Consider the following 24,424-nt stretch of genomic DNA (forward strand, 5'->3'; position numbering starts at 1 on the left):
TTATTAAATTACACAGCTAGGGCCCAATCTCTTAAAAGCAGAGAAGAGCCCCGAAACATGGGTGCATGGATGTTTTATAGGGATACACACAAAGGGCCGTAAACAGTTAGATTCTGATTGGTGTCCTGAACCCGAAACTTTGGATCTCTATGCCCATTGGCCCTAAATGTTCTGTGGGTCTGACTTATTGGCTACACCTGAATGTGCATATGATACGCATGCCCCCTTGGCCTTAAGGTTATGAATTACTCAGATGGCGACTATGTGTCTGATTTGACAGTACCCAGATATTCGTTTTATCTCTGTCGTTTTGTTTATTGTTGCATTGTATATGGTGGCCTTCAAGTAACAGCTTTTCCCTTGGTGTCAAGATGGAAGTGCCTTAGCTTCCTCCCTACGCATACCAAGGGTGCCAATTATCTCCTTAATTGCCCTCTGAGCAGGCCTGTTGTTTTGGGAAGTGAAAGTATTGTGTTCTGCTCCTTGGGGCGATATCTCTCAGCTAGCAGATGGAAGGCCATTGAGGCACTATGTGTTTTGATATGCAAGGGTGTGTTTGTAAAGAAGGCCATTGAGGCACTATGTGTTTTGATATGCAAGGGTGTGTTTGTAAAGTTAGCACCCTGGTGTGATTGTGACAAGAGTCAGAAGAGATCTAAGTCAGGGTCAGTCTACAGTAAAAGCAGTTTCTAATACAAATACAGATACATTCAGATACATAAAGTTACACAAGTATTCATGTGCAAGACATTACAATAATTAAGTTGTATTGAAACTAAATACAATTGCTGCGTTGTGGAAGAAGCAATGGGAATAAAAGCGGTGCATGGAGTGAGATACAATAATAATAAAATGCTTATTTGTTAACCCCAGAATGGGCAGCCTTCAGTGCTCATCCCCGTTTCCAAGCCATGGAGACAGCATTTGTCCGAAGACAATCTTCCGTGGTCACATGGCCAGTGCGACTTAGACATGGAACGCTGTTACCTTCCCACCAAGGTGGTCCCTATTTATCTACTTGCATTTGCATGCTTTCAAACTGCTAGGTTGGCGGGAGCTGGGACAAAGTGATGGGAGCTCACTCCATCGCGTGGATTCGATCTTACGACTGCTGGTCTTCTGACCCTGCAGCACAGGCTTCTGCGGTTTAGCGCCACCACGTCCCAAGAAATCTTCTAGATGAGGGATTTGGGGATGTTCACTTCTCTTGATCATATATACGTGTAACATGAATCTGAGCTTATTCCCAAACACCTAGGGTTGCCAGATACATGTGTACGAAATGGAGGACATGGAAAGCCAAAAAGCCAAAAAGGAGGACAAAGGAGGACGTATTGGGGGGGGGGGCTCTGTGCGTGGGGTGGGGTGTGGGGCATGTCACTTTTGTAATTAGGTATTGGGGAGAATAGCTCATTGATCATGGGCAATACATTCAACCTACTCAGTCTTGAAAGGTCAAGACTGGGAAAGTTACATTTTTGGACTACAAAACTCAGAATCCACTGGCCACTGTGTTTTCTTGTTTTAAAAAATAATTTTTTTAAAAAAATCTACATATACACTTACTGGCCTCCCAGGACCAATGGAGACAATCTATTCCTTCCTTTAGTGGAGATCCATCCCCCTTGTTTTATTAATTGATTTTTTATTTTAATAAAAGCATAATAAAGTGAAATAAAAAGTTTAAAAAGTTGTGTGACAGATTTGAAACACCATAAAAAGCAGGAAAAAACAGAAGGCATGGATTTCTCTCAGCTTGAGAAATGCAAAGGGTGGAGAAAATGGATTTGCAGACAGACAGACAGACAGACACACACACACACACACACACACAAAGCCATTTTCTCCACCCTTTGCAATTTCTCGAGCTGAGAGAAATCCGCTTGTGTGTGTATGTGTGTGTTCCAGCTCCCACAAGCATGGGGGATAACTCTGCATATGCTCCTGGACCTGGAAATGCACTCTGCACATGCCCCAGAGTCAGGAGGTCAGGGCAGAAAGGGGGGATAAAAATGCCTCCTGTTCCTTTATAGGAATCCACCCCCAGGATAAAAGTTGCCTATATGTTCTATAAATTCTTTTGCAATAACAGCAATCCTAGATTGATATTAAAGTGGTTTGAGAAATACAAGCTATTTGTGACCATGTCAGACTAAGATTTTATATATATATGAAAATTCCTTTGAAAACTATTGTACACACATAGATATATGTGGAATATATGTAGAGATATGTGTATATATGTGTATATGTGTGTATGTGTGTGTGTATATATATATTTATACATTTATACATATGTGTGTGTGTGTGTGTGTGTGTGTGTGTGTGTGTGTGTGTACAGTGGTGCCTCGCTTAACAAGCACCCCGTTTAACGATGAATCCACATAGCGATTGCGTTTTTGCAATTGCAAAAGCGATCACATTGCGATATTTTAAATGGGGGAAAATCGCTTTGCGATGATCTTGGGGAAGTGCTTCCCCACGATCATCCCAAAGGCTCCGCCAATCAGCTATGTTGCGAGGGGTGGAGAGAGCGAGCCCTGAAGCACAGCTCATCGGCGGGGGTTTGCGAAGATCGTGGGGAAGCCAGCTGTACATATATGTGTGTGTGTGTGTGTGTGTGTGTGTGTGTGTGTGTGTGTGTGTGTGTGTGTGTGTGTGTGTGTATATGTATACATATATGTATATATGTATGTTTGTGTATATGTATATGTGTATATATGTATATATATGTATGTGTGTATGTATATATGTACACACACACACATACATATATACACATATATACACACATATATATACATATATTCCATATATATGTATGGTGTGTACAATAGTTTTCAAAGGAATTTTCATATATATAAAATCTTAGTCTGACATGGTCACAAATAGCTTGTATTTCTCAAACCACTTTAATATCAATCTAGGATGCTGTTATTGCAAAAGAATTTATAGAACATATAGGCAACTTTTATCCTGGGGGTGGATTCCTGTAAAGCACCCTGTCAAACAAAAAAGCATCATGCCCATATTTATGCTAGCTTTATAGTTGTAAAAGCAAGCCTTGAGGCAGCCTATTAACTTCTTCCATCTTAGTGTGATTTATAATATGATGGATATTATTTTTGATAAATTTTCTTCATGCTTGGACTCTTTTATTAAGTCGATTTATGAGTGGGTAATTACAGAAAATAAAACAAAATCCTTAGGTTTTTATCACCATATCAGGATATGTGGATGCTGTCCAGATAACAATAGATTTGTATTTTTTGTGTTCAAGTATGGCATTCAGATTCTGTTTGTAAGTAAAGCACATCAGAATGGAACAGCCTATGCTTTAAAGTTTAAACCTTTACCACTGTGCTTCTTTAAAGTTCAGGTGAGCAAGATCTGATCCTTTTCCAATCACATTCTGAATAAGTTGACAGAACAATTGGTGAGACGTTAAGCTGAGGGTGACATAGGACAGGATGATGATGATAATGATGATGATGATGATGATGATGTGCTGTCAAATCAGTTCTGACATATGGTAAACCTTGTTATTGTTTTCTAGGTGTAGAGTGGTTTACCAGTCTTTTCTTATGGTGGTGCTCTAGTACTGCAGCTTGCCCAAGGCTACACGGGGCTCACTCTTTTCCCTGGAGGCACAGCAGGAAATCTAACTCCTGATTCTTTCTTCTTCAGACAACCAGGCACTACAAACCATTGCTATCCAGCCAGCAAATGTTGGTTAAGACATCTATAAATAAGACATCTATATAAAAAGCTGAGCTCATCCTCATATTAGTGAGGAGCCATTCTAGGTTTTTTTGTTTTAATTCTCATACATTGCTCTCCCTCAGATATAATCTGCCTATAATTTGCAGGTCATCCTCAAATTGCATCTGAAGGGTAATTTTTGAATGCTGTTTTCGCAAAATTATGAGCTATTTTTTTTTTGTTATTTTTTAAATTTATTATTATTATTAAATGAACTACATTGTTGTTATGTACCATTAAGTTGTTTCTGAGTTATAGTGACCTTAGTAGGGTTTTTGAGGTATGTGAAATGTTCAAGGAGTGGTTCAGAATTACCACCTCCCAGTGAGTCCCTCTGGCTAAAGGGGATTTGAGCCCAGGTCTTCTGGGTGTAGTCTCTTCACTATACCACGCTGCCTGCCATTGCTTCACCTGCTAGTGTTGAAATGATTGTCAGACAAAGAAGGGTGTTCTGCCAGAAAGATAAGTTGCACAGATAGACTGTGCTTTTTTCTGTAGTCGTTATTAGAAGGGTTTGCCAGACACTATTGATTGCACACAAAGAACTGCTAAATCAAACTGGGCTAATTCTATTGAGTAGGGTGAAATTATTGTCAATGTTGTGTATATTCTCTGTACTTTCTAATACCTTCAGACTCAAATATTCTTTTTTAAAGAACACTATTCTGGTCTTCAGGAAAATGGTTTGAACAAAAATAGAGCGATGGCTTGAAAACCAGCAAGAGAACAGCAGGGTGCCTCTAAAGAACTTCCAACATGATTTTCGCTGGGCAGCCTAGATAGGGTCCTCCTGAGTGAACATTTCCTAGGAATTTTGCAGTAGCTTTTTGCAGCTGAAAAAAGCGATCAAAAGACTAAAAGCTTTTCAGGCTGAAAAAACAGGGACAACTAAAAAGTGCACATTCAGACGTGGTTTAAATGTAAATTGGATGTGAAAGAACTCTGGTATTCCACTCTGTTTCATGGCTGCTTAGCACTGTTATGAAGATGTGAAACTATTGTCATACTTCACTAAGCTTCAGCCTTAAGATTCAGCTTAATTATCGTCAAGGTCACTTAAAAAAAAAAAAAGAATCAGACCGCATAAAATGTGAAGTAACACAGAACTGTAGAATCTGTTTTCCATAATGCACCATTTTATTGCTGTCTGTAAATGTCATTGTCTATGTTTGCCTTGAAAAGACAAATTTGAAAAGCTTTTATGTGGAGAACAGAATACTTTTGTTTATCCATTTATATCTATGTAGGCTAAAATTACTTTAAAATCTCAACTCCTAAAGGATCAGACATAAATTTCGAAGGCAGTTGCATGAGTATTAAGGTTGTTGCTGAATGAACATACTGTAAATATTTACCTGCCAGATATCTTAACCTTTGAACTGAACATGAAATGAATAGTGAAGTTACTCTGTAGGATAACAAATTCTTGAACAAGATGTCAGGAAATAAGACTGTTACATGTGTCATTGTACGCCTAGGTATATGCTGAAAACACTGTATTAATTAAGCTAAACAGAAAAATATCTGGAAATGCAGGACTGCACTTTTTGGTTCGTGCTGTCAAGTCACCTCCATCTCGTAATTGCATGAACAAGTGACCTCCAAAGTGTTCTGTCATTAACAATCCTGCAGAGCACTCAAGGCTGTGATTTCCTTTGTTGAGTTACAGACTGTTATTAAACAGAGTTTTTAAATCGGGTTGCCCAAGAAAACATTCAGAATTCACTGGGTGACATTTGGAAAAAGTCATGTACTGTATCACTTTTACTGAAAGCCATGGCCTATAAGCTGACAACCTAGAAGTGTGCATTTGTATGCATTTGTATTCAGGAGAAATTCACACTGGGTTCAATGGGACTTAACAGTCAGGTAAATGTGTATAACACTGGTAGGTCACCTCAGCAGGGATGGAGGGGAAGGGTTTGGCTGGCAGCCCAAGAGGTGCCCTCTCTAGTTTGCATATTTAATGCTTTAATTAAAAAACAATTAATGTTGTGAGACTGTAAAAATAGCTACAATGGCTTTTTTATTAACTAAAAAGTAGGTTGAACTGAAAATATTTTTTAAAACTGTAAAGGCCTCTTATGCCCTCTTTTTAGGAGGGGCTGGGGATCTGGGGAGCTCCAGGGGTACTGGAGAAAGCTGCAGACATGGCCTTTGAGGCTGAATGCATCCCGCAGACCACATTTTGCTCTCCCATAGATTGCACACAGATGCATAGCAGAGCAGATGCAGATCAAAACAGCATAATATTTTGAACCCTGCACTCTGGAGATTAAAAATACCCAATGTTAGTCAACAAACCCGCTTCTCTTAGTTTGGCCAGAATCCCATGAACGCCTCCAGAATACAAATATCTGTAGTAAACCAGGTGAAGAGGCAGGATAGCTTTCAGCATAGGCTTGCTTTTTTGTATGATCAACAGAAGATAACTGGTTTCTCTTATTGCCTGGCCTTGATTTACTTGTTCTTTGGCATCCGTCTATAGCAGAAAGGAGCTGATTCTGCTGACATATGTTCTAGAAGGTGATAGTAGAACTTGACCTTGCAGTAGCCCACTAATTGGTATGTTTACCATGTATATGTATATGCCAATCTTTTTCAAAGGACCTTATAATTTTCTAATCCATTTTTTATTTGCAACAAGCCTACAAAACAGGTCTTTGCTAGGTGATTCTCTCTCTCTCAATCTCTCTCTCTCTCTCTCTCTCTGATTTTCTCTTACGTTTTAAGAAGATAGTGTTTCATAACATAGATAATATAAATGACCAAAGGGGTGGGGGAAGATAGTCAAAATTTGTCTTGAGGAATAGAAATTGACAAGAAAAATCATTCAAAGGTGGAAGAATGGAAGGAAGAGATTGTGGGTAGGCAGTTATGTCTGTTTGGGGCAGGTTGATCTTCCCATACTGGTTGGTGACCCTACTTGGATAGAGAGGTTGGACTGAACTCAGTATTGGTTGGTCCTGAGCAGTAGCAGAGGCCACAGTCAGAGGGCACCTCAGTTGTAGCAGAGCTTCCTTTCTGAGAGAGAGAGCCATGAAGTGAAATTCCCTTCAACATCTTTTTTAGCCAATGAATGTTGACATTCCGGTCCTTCCTCTGTTATGGTGTCCTTCCTAAGAGGCAGGAGACACAATCTCCTAGTAGACCTTGGTACCCTGACTGACAGCAAAGGCTAGAGTGTATTCAACCCACAGTTTGATTGTCTGAGAAGACCCGGCTGTTCAGGTCAAATGTTAGTTCAGTCAAGGAGTTGGAAAGTAAAGGCAGCAAATGCCCCATTTTCACCCAGGAAACTGCAGGGTTGAATGTGGACTTGATTCAGTTTAGCTTGATGGTAGCTTTGTGTCCTCTCTGTGTTTTGCTTTCACAAAAATCCTGCCACAAACCTCAGGTTGTTTTGGATTTGAATATTTATTTGGCTTTGGACTTGTCTGCTCTCTGACTAAAGAGAGCAAACGTACAAGCTGGCCTTCCTGGAGTTTACTCTGGCTTCAACCGAGATCCCATCCTTTAAATGGCTTTTAGTGTGTATTTCATTATATTAAAAATGCCATAAATTTGTTCCCGTGTTACATTGTGAGTGTTACTGTACAAGGGATGCCTGGACCTGAATGCTTATTTGGTGGGAGACAAGCTTGGCAGTAAATCTTGACAGTAAATCAGGCTTGGTTTCAATTGTCTTTAAGTGTGCTTACCTTTCTATTGGGTATGCCCTTTGGTGTCATATAGAGGTTTGTATGTTGTTGCAATTATACAGCTGGTTCCACTGAGGGTGAGATAATTCCTTATTCAGGTTTTATATTAGCCAGCATTCTGAACAAGGTTAGAGAGGAGCGCTTAGCCCATCCCTTTTGTCATCGCCTTGCTCATAGCAGTATGGAGTGTGAACAGATTAGGGTTGCTATTCATGTGTAGGCTCTACATGTAAACAAGAACCCCAGGAAGTCTTGGTTTTCCTCCCAAGCAGAGTCTACACGTAAGCAGGAAACTCTTCAGAAACTTTGTTGATCACAAGAAGAAAGACATAATGTTTAGAATGCTGCTAATATGTTGTCTGAATAAGGCTGTAGAGTGGAAGCATTTGAATCAAAGCAGGCTTTTGGTAACTGAATGGCCTAGTGAGAAAGGCGCTTTAGTGCAGATTGCAATACACTTTACTGTCCTTTAATGTGCTTTTAAGTGGTATTAAACCTGTAATTAAAAAAAACCTTTTAGTTTTTGTGTGTTAAATAGTATTTGATTATTATAATTTGTTATACATCCTAATTATTTAAGCCACTTGAAATCCCTTGGGGGAAGGTGAAATAGAAATCAAATTCATCATCATCATACCATCAGAGCTACAAAAACCCCCAGTAATATTAGGAAAAGCATACATAATACGTTGATATGTAACAGAGACTTAGGTTTTTGGCTAAAACTTGTACAAGTATCTCTTGTATAATACCAGTCAATGTTTTTATAATTTTGATTGACTGTGCCTATTGTTTTTGATAATAATAATTGGTGATAACAATAAATGTTGACTCTGCCAAGAAAAAGATGAAACTGTGTCACACTTCATCTGTGAATGTCCAATGATTACACAAACAGATTAAAAAAATACAGGGTGAGTAGGAATGCAATATGTTTATGTTCAGAGAGTGGCATACCCATACATTATCCTAGTCTATGACAGAAAATGTTTGGCAAAAGTTAGTTCTGTAAAGTACCATAATAAAAAGAGTCTCTATAATAGTCAGTCCTATTCTTGACAGCTGACGAAAGCAGTGAGGTTTTGTTGCTGGGGAAAACACTCCAAATCTGAATTTCCTTCTACTGAGAAAGCAATTCTCGGTTCTTCTCCACACCATTATCAAAGACTATCTGACCTCAGTTGACCTCCCTTAGGCATTGAGAAGGGAAATAAATCATGCTGTAGACTTATATTAGACAGTGTTCAATACCACTGATGTTTTTATTTCATTCCCTGTATTAAGCTACCCTTCTTAAGGTGGTTTTGTTTTAGACAGGTGGCCACTAAATGAAGATAAGACATGGGCAGTTAGTTTAACAGCATCTGAACCCAATACCTAAATTGTTTCCTTGAAAGCCTTAGTTTTGATTTATTACATGGAAAAGGCTCATAGTTATACCCTGGGGTAAAGTTAAAGGTTCTATATGTGTGGCAAATTTCAGGCTAAAAATAACTTTACCTCAGCATGTTAATTAAATTCAATTAGCTGCCAACTTCTGCAGGAGAAAATGTATTGTGATGTGTGTGTGCAGGGTGTTGAATCTATGGTGTGATATCTCATGTTTGGGGGAAATAATACTATATTCCTTGCCGAGAATCTGATTTTCCCCTTCCCCCTGGATTGTTTCTATGTAAGATTTGACCTATGTGTTATAAAGTATAAAGCCCCACATGACTTTGCATGTGCTTAAAGTCTGATCCTTCCCTGAAAGGCCCATACCTAGAGAAGTAAGTCGCACTAGAGTTGTTCCCTTGAATCAGTGGGGATTTGGTGTGTCAAATCCAGTGATTCAAATGGGCCTCCTCTAATGTGACTTTCTATGCTAAGCAACAGGATTTCATCCAGGTTTGCATGCTGTAAAGTCTGAATTAAGCAAAATGCTTATTATGAGGCCACCTCCTCTGTTTCTGATGCCAGACTATAGAAAGTACCACCAGGGCAGTGCCTAAAGGAGAATGCCTCCATAGAAACGCCAATCTCTCCCTTCCCACATTACCAACTGTGCTTAATTTTTAAGGAGAAGTTACAATAGCTACATATAGGCACAAGTCATAACTGACATAACACAGTTTTCCTTGTTTGAGTTTTGGAGACATGAAGTAAAGTTTAAAATGCAAAAATCAGTTCTTGCAGTGTGTATAAATTGATATCTAATCTGCACTATATAACATATAGTATTAAGATCCAGCTGGGTGGAGTCATTTATGAGGCTAAGACCTACCCCTGATCTTACTGCAACATGCATGGAAATTTCAGGGAGGGGATTGTTCGATAATGTGCAAAGCTTATAGCTCGTGCATGTCTTAGTGGCTGTGAAACACTGGCTTGAGAGAGATTCCCAAGTATTTGGAAACTCAAACTAAATATGAAAAATAGACAAGCAAACTTATGGCCAATTGATTTTCTGAGAAGATGATGTCTTTGTTTATATCCTAGAAGGAGTAAATATATTTTAATTGCAAGATTTAAAGCACCAAAGCATGATAGCAATGTGGAACTCGGAAAGGAATAAACCTTGTGTATTTCATACCTACTTTGTAAACAGGCTAAAATTCTTGTGTGGTGAATTATATATTTGTCTAAGTGGAAATAATTCGACATGCACAGATATGAACACCATGCACACACACACACGGATGCACCTATGGCCATATAATTCAAATACACACTCATGTATCACGTTCACACCCCCATGCTACAGTTAGGCCCAGAAAAGACCTTCCATTATTTTCTATGTCTATACATTTCTGTGTGTGCACAGGGCTTTCTCCTATGTTTTCCATACTGAAAAGTGTATATCAAAATGTGGGGAAGCATGGTGGAGTTTGCGACTGTGGCTGCATGGCACATTGGTAGCAGGAGGTTGGGAGAGTCCTCACAGCATTACAGCCCCCCCATCTCTCTCTGTGTGTGTTTGTGCATGCAAGGAATGCTGAAAGAACACATGGGGGCTGTAGAGCCTAAGACACACATACACACATCTCATCCAGAATAATTTACTGTATAGTGGGTGTTCTGGGTTATACCAAGGCATGGATCTGGTGAGAAAAAGAGAGGTAGCTGTATTACTTTGATGCAACAAAAACAACAAAGAGTCATGGGGCACCTTTTGTGCAACCCAGTTCCACCTGGAGAAGTTAGTTTCTGAGAAAAAATACTGTAAAACTCTTAAGAAGTGTTCTTAGAACAACCAGAATCTCATTCTGTGTGCAGAGAGAATGCAGAACTGCTTCATACATGTTTTGCCTCTATATTCTCCTGAAAAGAAGGCAGTGGTCAGTCTAGCACAACCTCATCACCACCACCAGAAAAATGGAGGCTGCTGCTGTCCAAGAAAAGTTAAGTGGTAATATGGGAACCCTTAGCCAGCGTGGTGCAGTGGATAGAATGATGGACTGGGACACAGGAGACCTAGGTTCAAACACCTGGTTGGTCACGAAGACTCACTGGGAGTTGGTGCTGGTAAAACCAGTTCTTAAATATCTCAAATATCTCAAATGCCCTATAAAGGTCAATAGAAATCAGATGCAACTTGACAACGTATAAAAAACAAAAGCTGCTTTAAATGAATTCAGGTCTCCAGGGTCAGATGGCCTGCATCCAAGTTACTAAAGGAACCTGCAGTTGTAATCTTAAAATCCTTGAGCACTGCTGGGGAAAAGGTGAGATCCTTGAATGCTAGAAATACTGCTTCACCTTCAAAAAAGAAAAAAAAAACAAGAGGATCTGAACAACTACTGACTGGCTGACTTGACATCAGTACCACAAAAGGTTGTAGAATATTTCATAATTCTACATAACCATAATGTTGATCCTAAGAAGATGATGGTGAATAATTTCCTGTCATTCTTGCTATTGTTCTGGCATTGTGAGAACGATGTTTTGCACAAAAGTGCTCATTTTTACACAAACTTCTGCAGTTTGTGCAACTGTGTGAATTGTCCTAAGCTAGAATTGACTGCTGCTTCATTTAATAAATACTAAGTACTAAATGGGTTGTTTGCACCTTTGTTACTAATCAGCCAGTCTTTCTGTTTGTTTTATGGATTCGTACTTTGCCACTCAAGGGAAAAAGATACAAAGACACATTTTACTCAGATCGCAGCCACTTGAAGAGAAAAAAATAGCTCTTTGTCTCACTGTTAGCTGGAGGCAAAACATCACTTCCAGCTTTAAAATTCCTAATTGAGTGGTCTTGTGTGCAGTTAGATGTGTAGTCTTGAAGTGCAGTGCCATGGCCACAGTGTCCTTGGCATCACATACATCTAGAGGAATGTATTAGGACGTCTTGTGAAATCTAGTTGCAACCATTCTCTCAGATAAGCAATTCAGTAGATCAAGTTTGGATGCTATACTATAAAACTTTACATCCACAGGTATCTGAGAGCAGGAGCACATCCTCTTGAACCTATCCAAGACCCTAATATCAATTTCCAAGGCCCTTCTCCAAATGTCTGACAAGTTAGAGAAGACAGATCAGAGTCTTTCCTGTATTGTCACCCTCTCTGTGAAATCTCTTCCCAGAGACATTTACCTGACACCTTTGTTATATTCTTTTTGGCAAAATCCTTTATACTTTCCAAAGCATTTTAAAAACAGTTTTTAGTGCTTTTTAAATTTTGCTGCTGATTTTATCTTGGTTGTTAAAATACTGTACATTGCTCTGTTCAGGTATAAAAAGAGTAGGTATAAAATTTAGAAGCTGTGCTGTTATGCATACTTTCTCTTTTCACTTGAGACTAGAGATGGGCCAAAAAGGCACTTCATCTTGATTTGTTAACCATGAATTGCCCCCCAGTGACCCGACAAACAATGAATCAATTCGTCATTCATTGGGGTTTTTTCCCCTTTCCTTCCTCTTGCAAAGCAGGGATCAAAGCCATCCCGAAGTAGCTGCGGGCTCGCTTTGATCCCTTTCCCCCTCCTTTTGCTATGCTCCACAGGCATAACAAGAGGAGGGAAAGCAGAAACCAAAGCCATCTCACAGCTGCGGGCTGGGCGATCCCTTTGATCACTCTTTCATCCATTCCCTCCTCTTCTTATGCTGTGCGGGCATAGGAAGAGGAGGAAAGGGGAACCAAGCAATCCCCCAGCCCTGGAGGTGGGATTCCCTTCAGGAAAGCTTTAGCAAGCTGCCAGAAGGGAAAACCCCTCTCTGCTTATGCCCCCAAGGAACAGCTGATAGGCAGGGGCATAAGCTGATAGGGAACAAAGGGACAAATATTAAAGGGTTATATCTGTTGCTTCATATTTGTTGGGGTCTCTGGACTCCAAGAATATGAAGCAACGAATATCTGATGAATCAGGGATATTTAATGAATATTGTGATTCGTTTTTATATTTGTCCTCATGTCTACTTGAGAGTCTTTCTCCCTGTTTCATATTCTAGAGTTTTTGTCCAATTGGTGTATCCCTTAGCCTGCTTTAACAATGCCCTGAACAATCAGGTTGAATTGATGTTTTCTTTGGCCAAAGACGCAAATACAGTAGTAACTCGGTTTGCGAAACTGATCCATTCTACGCGGTGTTACGTGGTACAGAATTTTGCAAAACAAAACGCCAATTGCACTACGAAAGGGGTGGCACTATAGGCACAATGTGCCCTGCGAAAACCCTTTTGTAGTGCAAAAGAGAGAGAGAGAGAGAGAGAGAGAGAGAGAGAGAGAGAGAGAGAGAGAAAACAACGTAAACTGGCACTTTATTTCTTATGGATTTCGGTTCATAAACCGAAAATTACATAAACTGAGGCGTTTGCAACCCGAGGTACTGCTGTATAATAATCTTCACTCAGACCTGCGACTTCCTCAAAATTGTTGTGAAGCATGGTGTATGAACCATTTGTTTGCACTTTTAGAAGTCCTCTACCAGCAATGCTAAACTCAAGTGTAGCATTCTGCTGCAAACAGAGAAGGGGGAGAAAGGAAATGAAAGAAATCCTTCATATTAGCAATACAGCTGCTTGGACAAATGAATCAACTGAAAAATGTAATCAGTCGCAACACCCATATCCCTAGCTACTTTCTTTAGATCTGTCTGTGTGACAGCCACTGTCATCATGCTTATTCGCCCTCTAAATATTTGCCTGATGTCCTTTTAACTATAGCCTATCTGCTAGGAAATGATGATATTCAAGATTATATCTCTTTATTAGTTAAAATAGCAGTTTCTCGATGACTGCCATATTAATCACAGAGCACTGGATTGCTGCATGAGCAGATCGGTAAAATGGCTTCCTGCTTCAAGACTTTTATATTATAAATAGCTACCATATTGCACAGAAAAATATACTGTATGTAGAGATTAATATTTCAAACTTGCATTGCAATGGGAATTGTTGTAGAACTTAAGCTGCAGGCACAACTCTGTACTGCCTAGACTACTGGTTGGAGGAGAAACTAGAGGTAGATCCTGCTTGAGCATTCAAATATCACTGTAATCCTCCTGATCTGGGCAAGTCACATGACAGATTTCTAAATCTTCTGCCTTCCTCAACCTCAATAATTGGTTGCTGATGGAGGTTGCCAAGTCTTTGTTTTGCACCATCAAACCCTCAGTGTTCAACAGTCCTTCCTGCTACCCCTAGTAGTGATAAGAACAGCAGAAGATCTGATTATGAAATGTATGTACGTCAACTCCGATTTCCTCTATTGTCACATTGTGACTTCATTTAGTTACAATCTAAGAAAAGTAGCTAAAGAGACCAAGAGAGAAGATACGCAGGACACCTACTCTCAGCCATTTATGGATATTAAAATTTTTATGCTATTCCTTCATCCAAAAGGGAATTTCAGGGCAATTTTAAGAAGTCTTGTAACTGCATGACCCCCCCCCCCCAAAGTAATAGTCAAAGAAGTAGCTGTGTTAGTCAGTGCAAGTGAATCAAGCCAAAGAGAGAGAGAGAGAGAGAGAGAAACATTGTGACATCTTAAAGACTAATTGCTATATTTTAATGTGAGCTTTCATGGATCAAGTCCACTTCCTCAGACATAGGAGTAGGACTATACGACTGTCAAATTTAAACATGGCTCCATGAACTGGGGGGGGGATACAGATAATGGACAAAAATAAGGATGGTTTGTTAGTAAAAAATAGGTTATCATGCTATGAATATTGTCAATTATCAGTCCACAAGGTAACAAAAGCATTGTTGACACAAGTGGCAAACTTTGTTTGGAACCAGTGTAGGATTTCACCCTTGGTAATAATTTAGGAATTCTTGATTGATATGCAGTCTTTTAAGTATGTTTCCAGCTTCTTCAGTTGTAAAACAACACCTCCAGCGTGGCCTCCATCTTTTCTAACTTGCATCTAAGAGAAACACCTGACAAAATCCATCCAGCATGAACTTTTGGGGCTCATATGTTCTTTGCACTAATGACAGGACACCAGTGCAAGCCTGATGAAGTGGGCCCTAATCCATGAAAGCTAGCAGAGTTTATGATTTCTTTAGTGGTCTATAAAGATATTGCCTACTCCTGCATTTGTATTTCAGCATCTATATGTACCTTATCTCAGCTGTTTCTCTTTCCAGCCTGGTTCTGTTGTGTTTCCCCTCCCCCTAAACAGACTCTTTTAATGTGTGCTCGAAGGCTTTCACGGCCAGGATCCAATGGTTGTTGTCAACCAGTCTCTCTTAACTTACTCAAAGCATATCCAGGTAAATTGAAATGTTCTGATATAGTTTTTTTGCCCTGATGTCATATTTATGTCCATTCATTCTTTTCTACGGAGATTGTTTGCCCTATGTAGAGTGCTGAGGGATCTTGTTGGCAAAGAATGACATGGATAACATTAACAGAGGAGCAAGTAAATGTTGTATGAGATATTGCTGAGGCCTGTAATTCCCACATTTCTCAACACTTTAGGCACAAGCTTGGGAAATACTGGGTGCCAAAGGAAGCCATGGCTGGACCGTTGTGGTCTAAATAAGGGGGAGACATCATTCCAGAATTGGTCATGAGTCACCAGTGGCTTGCCTCTTAGCACTTCCCCACTTTGAAGCTTAAACAAACAAGATTGTGAACTACCCAGAAAGTGGCAACACTAATGGAGTAGTATACAAATGGAAATAAATAAATGAAAATCCTTTATGGATAAGATCCAAAGTCCATTATTCTGTGCTGAAACAGGACTCCCTTACTGTTGCCAAGTTTTGGATTTCTGGAAAAATTCCTTTTTGCTATGCTTTAGAAGTACAGAAATCCACAGAGAAGAATAGCTACAAGTTCCCTGGAAACCACCCCTTTCTCATTTACTGGCACTTAAAGTCTCAACAACTCACTCTGAGACATTTGTAGGGGAAGAACAAAAAACATTTCCTTAGTTACAGTTGCTTGAAATTGCAGACTTCTGTATGTGGCTTTCTTTAGTGCGCTCATACTTAGCAACCAACTGAACAGATCAACAGCAAACAAAAACTGCTTTCAACTGGGCAAAGACAGAGAAAGAATGACTCAGCAGAGAAGCAGGACTCTCTTTGAATTCAAAATCTGGAAGGAACTATTAGTGCTGGATAGAGAGGCAATCACCCCCAGCCCAGAAAAGTGCATCCCAGTCAAACAAACCACAGACAACATGTGAGGTTAAAAAAAAAACCTCCAAAACCTACTCCCCAACAACTGATGTTAGTTGGCACCCTGCCTCTGAGGTGAAATGTTTCATAAGGCTATCATGACAAATGCCCAGAAGTCTGCTTGTTAGCTTACTAAATGTACATCCTGTCACTCTGCCAAAAAAAGGCATTCAGCATCAAGGTCTACTCTTCCCATACACCTCTAACATTTGTAAATACACTAAATTTTCAATGTTGGGCCGATTGACAGTAAACAATATTAGATAATGTGAACCATACTCTTTCAGTGAGAGTTGCTATAACCAGACATTTAATTATTCACTGTGCAGCTCCTGTTAGGGATTCATGAATTTGGATCAGGTAAGCTGCTGAATTATAGATCTGTAAATGTTCTATTTTATAGCCCAGGAAAAGCACAAGTGCTTTCTTTAGAAGAAGCAAAAGAGGCAGTAATAACATTTTTCTTGCAAAATACTGCCAGAAACTTAATTTCAGGGTGTTGTTAACTGAAGAGTGAAATTCCCTTGTATTTCTTTCAAACACTTGATTAGGATCATAGCTCATTTGTTTGAGTGCAGAGCAGAAGAATAACAGTGGGTATTAATCTCATTAATTCACATTGCGGCCAAAGTGTAATGTTCAGTTTGGCGACAATTCCATTTTTCTAATGCACTGTCACTGTAAACAAGTCCCTTCCCTCACTCTCCACATCAAACTTGGAAAAAAAGAGAGCCTCTGGTGGCCTTCTATTTCTAGATCTCTTTCTAAAAACTGAATTCCTTGCATTCTAAAAATTGTTTCGAAATCTAGTTTCCAGTTTTACTTTTAAAAAGCGGACTATATTGAAATATTTTATTATTAAATTTAAGTATTGATGTTTTCAGTTTTTAATAAGCTGAATAGATATACACTCAGATGAAATATACATTTTTCCCAACTTACATATGTTCACTGAATGGAGGAAAATATATCACTCTATCTGCTTGTTCTTTCTCTTTTCATTAAACCTTTTCTTAAATTCAGAACACTCTGGATTGTCTGAATTGTGTGTATGTTTGTTTTGCATTATACATGCACACAGAGGTATCCCCTGCTCAGGTGTGCATGCTAAAACAGGGAAATGTCAGGGATACTGTGGTCTTGCTGTTTTTTTTAAGGAACTTTGTGACACATTTCAGGTTAAATTGCAGTACTGTAGTCAAGACTCTGCTTACGACCTGAGTTCAGTCTTGAAGGGCTCAGGTAGTTGACTCAAGGTTGAGTCAGCCTTCCATCCTTCCAAAGTTGGTAGAGTACCTAGCTCGATGGGTGAGGCAATGTGTAGCCTGCATAATTGAATTGTAAATCAACCAGAGAGTGCTTTAAGCGCTATGGGACAGTATATAAGTGTTCCTTTTTCAGTTGCAGGGGAATGACACACAATTTTGGGGTGACATGGTGGGTCTCCTCTCATGTTGCTACTAGGTTCTCATCTCATGAAGCCATATTTACAGGTCACATGGCACATGGGAAATTTCTCTAGATCCTACACTGCTGTTGGAGATTGTGGAAGGCTCACTCCTTTTTTTCCAAGGCCCTTTGGCACTACTTTGCAACAAGAAGTCTTACATGTTTTACTGCTCTTACGCGATACCCAGGCTTGGCTCCAGTGACATGGAGGGCCTAAGCACATGTACCCACCAGCTTTTTCCACCATCTCCTCCCCTCATTCTTCAGTTTTTGGTGTGTTGACAGTAAAGACAAATACTGTTATGTTGAGCTGGTTATCCTTGGAGCTACCTTGAACTAATAGAGATAGTTGCCGAGGTTCTTCAGCTCCCTCACACACAACAACAATCAGACTTTCTCCTACGCCAGCACTACTTCCCTGACAGTTGTCTCCCCGTTTAGAGAACAAGAGAAATGTCCTAGTTTCCTGATGTCCTGAGACTTAGCAATTGTAGAATCATAGAAACATGGGATTGCTGAAGTGGCCCTCTGCTTTCCCTCACACAGCTGGATGCAGCTTGGACAGCTTGTCCTGTCCTCCACAATGGTACCAATTAGGATAGGGGTTCCCAACTTTGGTGTTCTTGGACTGCAACTCCCAGAAACCCCAGCCAGCACAGCTGGTGGTGAAGCCTTCTGGGAATTTTAGTCCAAGAACACCTGGATTACTCAAGGTTGGGAGCCACTGAATTAGAGAGAGAACTCCCTTCAGTCACAAGCCCCGAAAAGTGACCAGCCACATTGCTGGGCACTTCCTGGCATCTTCTTAAAAACTAACCTGAAATAAAGGCTTCTTTCTTTCTTTCTTTCTTTCTTTCTTTCTTTCTTTCTTTCTTTCTTTCTTTCTTTCTTTCTTTCTTTCTTTCTTTCTTTCTTTCTTTCTTTCTTTCGCTGTCTGAGGTTGGGTAGGATAGTTTGTGTGACCAGAATGATATTTTTCTCTTTTAAAGATGTAGATACAATTTTCTGTGCAGAATGTGTTCACTGGTTTCTCTTGAGCTTTGGTAATATGTATCTCAAATTCAATAAGGTACTATAGGATTTACTCTATGAATCATTCTAAGATTAGTTTATCAAAGCAAAAGACAAAAGTGAAATTGCTTGGCAATGTAAAAAAAAAAGCCCATGTATTCTGGAAAATGCCTATTTCTCTTCCACTACAGTTTTAGATATTCTGTATATATAGCAACTGGAATTTTAAAACCATACTGTTTATTTCCTGTAATTATTTAGTATGTCTGTTTTTTATCTGTCATGGAACTATGGCTGCAACCTAGTTTTTCAGTAAATATTCCCAATTTCACTGAAACGTTGTTTCCGTATTGTTGTTTTCTTGGTGATATCAAAAAATCAATGTTTGCATTAAGTTTAGGAATTTATATTACTGAGGACATTACAGTACTTGAAGTGTTGATCTTTTCAAACCTATTTGTCTATCTAACTTCTGATCTGCTGATTAAATAAATGCCAATTTTATATCTGTTTTCAACGTATGTTAAATCATTACATTATTTGGTCAGTATGAGTCAGTTTCACTCATTTAAACGGTCTTCTATAATGGAAAACGTAGGTTAAAGCTACCACTTTTCTATTTCTATTAAATAGGCCACTGGATCTCCTGGTGTTATTTTTTCTTTCAAGTGCAACAATGGAATGATATTGGTTTTTACATTGGGATGATATTGGTTTCTTCTTTCTCTCCTGTCCTCTTTGTTAGGAAAGTGATGCTATCTGAGATAGAAACTTAAAGAAGTTCTTTGCACTAGTAATAATTCTGTTCATGAGTATCTACATGAAATATACGCAGTTGGGCCCAATAAGGTGTTGTGGTATGGAGATACGAATCCTTCACACATGTATTTCAGGAGGGAGAAGCAGCAGGGATAAAGCATTGTGTAATTTGGAGGTAGGGAAACACTTTGTAACTTCAGGGCAAATTCCAGTTTGTGAAGACTCTTAAAAGCTCATTGAACCAGTCACTAGGTCTGTAGAAAACAGGGTGGAGCCAAAGCAAAGTTGAAAGGGCCAGAAGTAAATCCTATAAAGCCCTTCACAATTTGGAATCTTGGTATATGTCAGAGCATCTTTCCCTAACAACTTTCACTTGTGCAACTTGATCCTCCCAGATCATGCTCCCTCAGATTGTCACCTCAAGGGAGACCAGGAAGCCATCAACTAGAAACAGGGTCTTCTTGTTTGTGGCTCAGTCCCTTTGGAATGGACCTGGAAGAGCTGTATTTGACCTCTCTCACTTTTTCAAGAGGATGCTCAAAACAAGGCTATTTACCAAAGCCTTTGAGAGCATCCTCTCTTAATTCAGTATGTATTGACCATCTTTATGTTTCCTGTTTGCCTTCTATAGGTTTTGGGGATTTATTAGTTAGGAGCTGCCTTATTTGTTTACATGTGGGTCAGTATTTAGTATATTGTCTAAGATTTATTGTATAGTATTTTATATTTGTTTCATGTAAGATGTAAGTTGACCAGAGTAGTTTTCATGTCTGGGCAGAAAAGAAGGGGGAAAAGGAAATGAGAAGAGGAGAAATCAAGTGGATCATCAGAATCACAAGCAGAAAGAAGCTCGACTAGAGCAGAAGAACAAGCGAGAACCTTTAAAAAAAAGTGCACTATAAAAACAAGAGGATCCAGGAGAAAGAAAACATCAACAATAAAGATGGAGTAAATGAATAAAACATGAAAGTGAAAGATGAAGTGGTTAACGACTGTAGGATAAAATGGGTATAAAATGGTAGAAGAATATTAATGTTCAAAAATCAGTAATGATTAGAGAAAATGTAGTTAAGATGTTTTGTAGATGATATATGAATTACAGCTGGTATACAATGCCAACAAAGTTTTTTTAAAGGTATAAAAATGTTTTTAAATAGTATGAGAAACGTAAAACACAGGAGGACACTTTTATTATGTTTGGTGGTGGATATATAGGGAATTACTGTAGATGCATGAAAGTTTCAAAAATATTCTATTCTACGTGACAGCATTTAAACCGGATTTGTTCTTTTTATTAAATATTAGACCTGATATGTTAGTTAGAGAAATGAAATATTTGATAATGCATGTAATTTCTACAATTAAGTTATTAGATGGAAAATATTGGAAGAAAACAGATATCCTGGATTTAGAAGAGCTGACAGAAAAGACATGGGAAGTAGCGGAAGTAATAAATGATTACCTTAAAAAGGGCTCAAAATAGGGAATAATTAGACTCGAAAGATAGCTTGGGAAGCATAGATTAAAGAAGATTGAAGGTCCAATTAGGGGATAGGTAGATAGATTAGTAACTATAGTAATACAGTACTGGGAAAATCTGCTAGTTTTCTTTTTCTTTGTAATATAATTGTACAGATTGATGTAAATGTACTATTTCATTCTGGAATTTTACCCTTTCTCTATACCTACCCCTCTAAGCCTAAATTCCCTTCCCTATAATTCTACCCCCATTGAAAAGAATAATAAAAAAACTAAAAGAAAAAAACACAGACATTTGATAGCCCCTCTGCATGATGCCTCAGTGCATGGTAATTTACTATGTTGTATAGAAATAGTTTTGGATGGGTTTTTTCCTAGTAGCTTTCCCCCAAGACAATAAAATGTCTATAAAATTCTTCTCACTACTCTGGAGGCAATGCAAGTGTCCTGAATTTTCTAAACAAAAAGGGACTTGTTAGGTGCATGAGAACGGTTATATTTATTGAACTGAGAAGACCCACCTCAAGGAAAATCAAGCAGTGTGTTCTTAAAATTGCCTGTGTGTTGGAAGCAGGAGGCTGGTTAAAAGCCTCTTCACAATTAATGTAGTCTTATTCAGGTGCTCTGAAAGTAATTTATTTATTTACGTTCTAACTCAATAGTTCCCAACCTTGAGTCCCTAGATGTCATTAGACTACAACTCTCAGAAATAATGGCCAGGACAGCTAGCATTGAAGGCTTCTGAGAGTTTTAGTCCAAGAACATCTGCAGGCCCAAGGCTGGCAACCACTGGCTCGCCCAAGCCCACCCATTATTTCTTACGCCATGTAAAACGAACAGTCTGAAGAGGCAGAGGCTGCTGTTCCTGTGTAAGTTCTCCATGTGAGCCAGAATCCTGTTTTTAGGGGTGAGGATGTTCTGGCTCATGTGGAAGAGCCTGCACAGGTATAACAGTGTCTATTTCTTTAGACTGTCATGTTTGTGTGTTGAAAATGACAGTGGAGGTCAAAGGGACTACACTACCTTCATCGTGTGCTTTCAGTACACTTTCAGAACATCAGAATGGGGTATTTGTCTTTAAAAACCATTTTAGTCATGAATCAATATTGCATAATGAATGGAGAATTGTTTTTCATAAATATGTATTTTGCATGCTTAATTAAACGTCTGTTTTTGTTTTTAAATATCTGGCAGGTGGGTGTACAGTGATTTGTTCATGTGTCTACAGTATTCATTTTAAAAAAGTGAATCTGGCAAAATGGTTGCATAGAGCATTTTTCTGAATGAAAGCAAATACCTGCCATATCATTTAGTACACTAGGAAGAATGGAGTTGCATCAGGCAGGACTGGAGCCTAGAGAGCTGTGGAAAAATTTGGCAAGAATTTCAAACTATATGAAGAAAGCCCTCTTGGGGGTGGGTAGTTTTATTTGCCTTTTTCCAAAGGTACCAAGAGGAGGAGAATAAGAACAAGAATTCATTGGAGGGTGACTATAGCAAAACACACTCTGCTTTGGAGTTTTTACATCTCTAGGGTTCCACTTTCTAGCTTTCCTGAGAGGTTCCTGAATTAATCTTTTTTTTAGAGAGGAAGGTCTCTGTTTCAAGTGCTCTGAATCTGTCTTATCTTATTTAATTGTTTTATTTATATAGCACCTTACTGTTGATAAGAGGACCCAAAGTGACTCACAGTATTAAAAGGAATAGAGTTAAAAACGTAATAAGTTAAACATAAAAAACAGTATGCTAATTAAAAAATTGAACAATTAATAGCAAGTAAACATTAAACACTATCTGACATTAAACACTATCTAACTCTAAGAAGACATTCAGGGATTCAATCATTACTATTAAAAGCCTGCCTGAAGCACCGGGTCTTTCAGCTGTCTGTGGAAGGATAAAAGGAAGGGGCAGTCTGAACTCCTGAGGGAGAGCATTCCGTAACCTGGGAGCTGCCTCAGAAAAGGCCCTGTCCTGTGTCCCCATCAGCCGTGCCTGCACTGGCAGTGGGACCGGTAGTACAGCCTCCTCTGACAATCTTAAACGCAAAGAAGGCTCATATAGAGAGGTACAGTCCTCCAGACAGAATTATCTTAGAAGTACCTGAGATCAAGAAACATGAGAAAACGAAGCATTTCTTTAAATTACCTTAGGTAAGAGAGAAAATCGGGTGTCTGATTCCCTGCTGGACTTCAACTCTGACATAACCCAAACAATTTATCAATGTCTTTTACCTCCCCTCTCCTGTACTTTCTGTACTGTGTGAGTCTTTGAAGAGGAACTATCATAATAGATAAGAATAGCCAATCTCTCTTGTAATTAACAGTGTACCATAAATTTGAAACTGTTTCCTATAGAAAAGTGTATAAACTTGTATGTATGCTTTGCTTTTCATTTTTTTTGAGCCCAACCTTCCTTTTTGAGTTTGCTTTATACTATCAGCTTGTAATCCTACTCAGTTAAGTATGTCTCAAGTCTACTGGAAATAATGACATCAGAAACACCTAACTACAAGGGATTCTCTTTACAAATATACTGGCCACAGTACTACATCTGGTTATATGCTCACTTAAACCAGGGGTTCCCAGTCTTGGGTCTGCAGATGTTCTTAGACAAAAACTCCCAGAAGCCTTCAACACCAGCTGTGCTAGGCAGGATTTTTGGGAGTTGTTGTCCAAGAACATCTGGGGTCTCAAGGTTACAAACCATTGACTTAAACCCACACATATGCAGGTGTGTGAGATTAAGCTCATTAATTTCAGTTGGGAAAATAAAAACACCTGTGCTGGATTGTGATCTCTAATGCAAAAGTATTCTTCCTAACACATTCCCATGGAATGCATTTTTTAAAACTCCATTTTGTGAGGATAACTTGACACATATCTGATGGCTGGTTTTCTCTTTGCAGGTGAGTATCTGTTTTTCTTCGGCGACTCAGTCTAGGCAAGTATACCATCAATGTTGTTTGTCTGAAAAGCAATAAATTCACTCCTAGCTAATTCATCCTCATAGTCACTTTCAAATTTAGGAAGATATAGTCACACAGAAATCAGAGTCATCATGCGATGAGTTACCTCTTTGAAATTAAAATTTAAATAGCATTGAATCCTGAGTTGGGCACTGGGTGGCAGAACTACTTCCATCGCAAGAATCACCAAGGGGACAACATTGCCTCCCCAATGCAGCCAACTATACATTTAAGCCAAAAAAAAGTGATTCTGGAAAGGAAGAAAGCCAGCCCTCTGGAGGCCATTTTGGGATAGTGCCAAAGGTTGTAGGAAGGAATGGAGAAAAGGTCCATCATACTTTGTTAGTATAATAATAGTCAGTGGCATCTGGGCTTTTTAAAAGGGTTATTGCTATCTAACATTTCTATTTTTATTTTTGTTTTCTATTTTCCTGTTTTCTATTTCTGTTGTAACCCACCCAGAGTAGTGCTGTGACAATAAATAAATAAATAAATAAATAAATAAATAAATAAATAAATAAATAAAGAAAGAAAGAAAGAAAGAAAGAAAGAAAGAAAGAAAGAAAGAAAGAAAGAAAGAAAGAAAGAAAGGTTCTTGGCCAGGGTGTCGGACACTTCAAAGAGGATCTGAGACAGAGTTTCTTTGGAAGATTTTTTATTTTTTAAAATACCTCTTTTAAT

At 38.9% G+C, this 24,424-nt stretch overlaps 1 protein-coding gene across 6 annotated transcripts in view; it reads left to right on the plus strand.

The window, feature by feature from the left end:
* The window catches only part of SMYD3 (SET and MYND domain containing 3), a 506,262-nt gene that overhangs the window by 233,856 nt on the left and 247,982 nt on the right, over positions 1 to 24,424 (plus strand). The window contains exon 2 of one of the 6 annotated variants that reach the window (XM_072992859.2): positions 23,684 to 23,718. The exons of the other annotated variants lie outside the window; for them this stretch is intronic. The gene's annotated coding sequence lies outside the window, so the exon portion shown is untranslated. The remainder of the gene's footprint in view (positions 1 to 23,683; positions 23,719 to 24,424) is intronic. 6 annotated transcript variants of the gene reach the window in all.

This window comes from Pogona vitticeps, chromosome 1 (assembly GCF_051106095.1).
Source record: "Pogona vitticeps strain Pit_001003342236 chromosome 1, PviZW2.1, whole genome shotgun sequence".
NCBI lineage: Eukaryota > Metazoa > Chordata > Lepidosauria > Squamata > Agamidae > Pogona > Pogona vitticeps.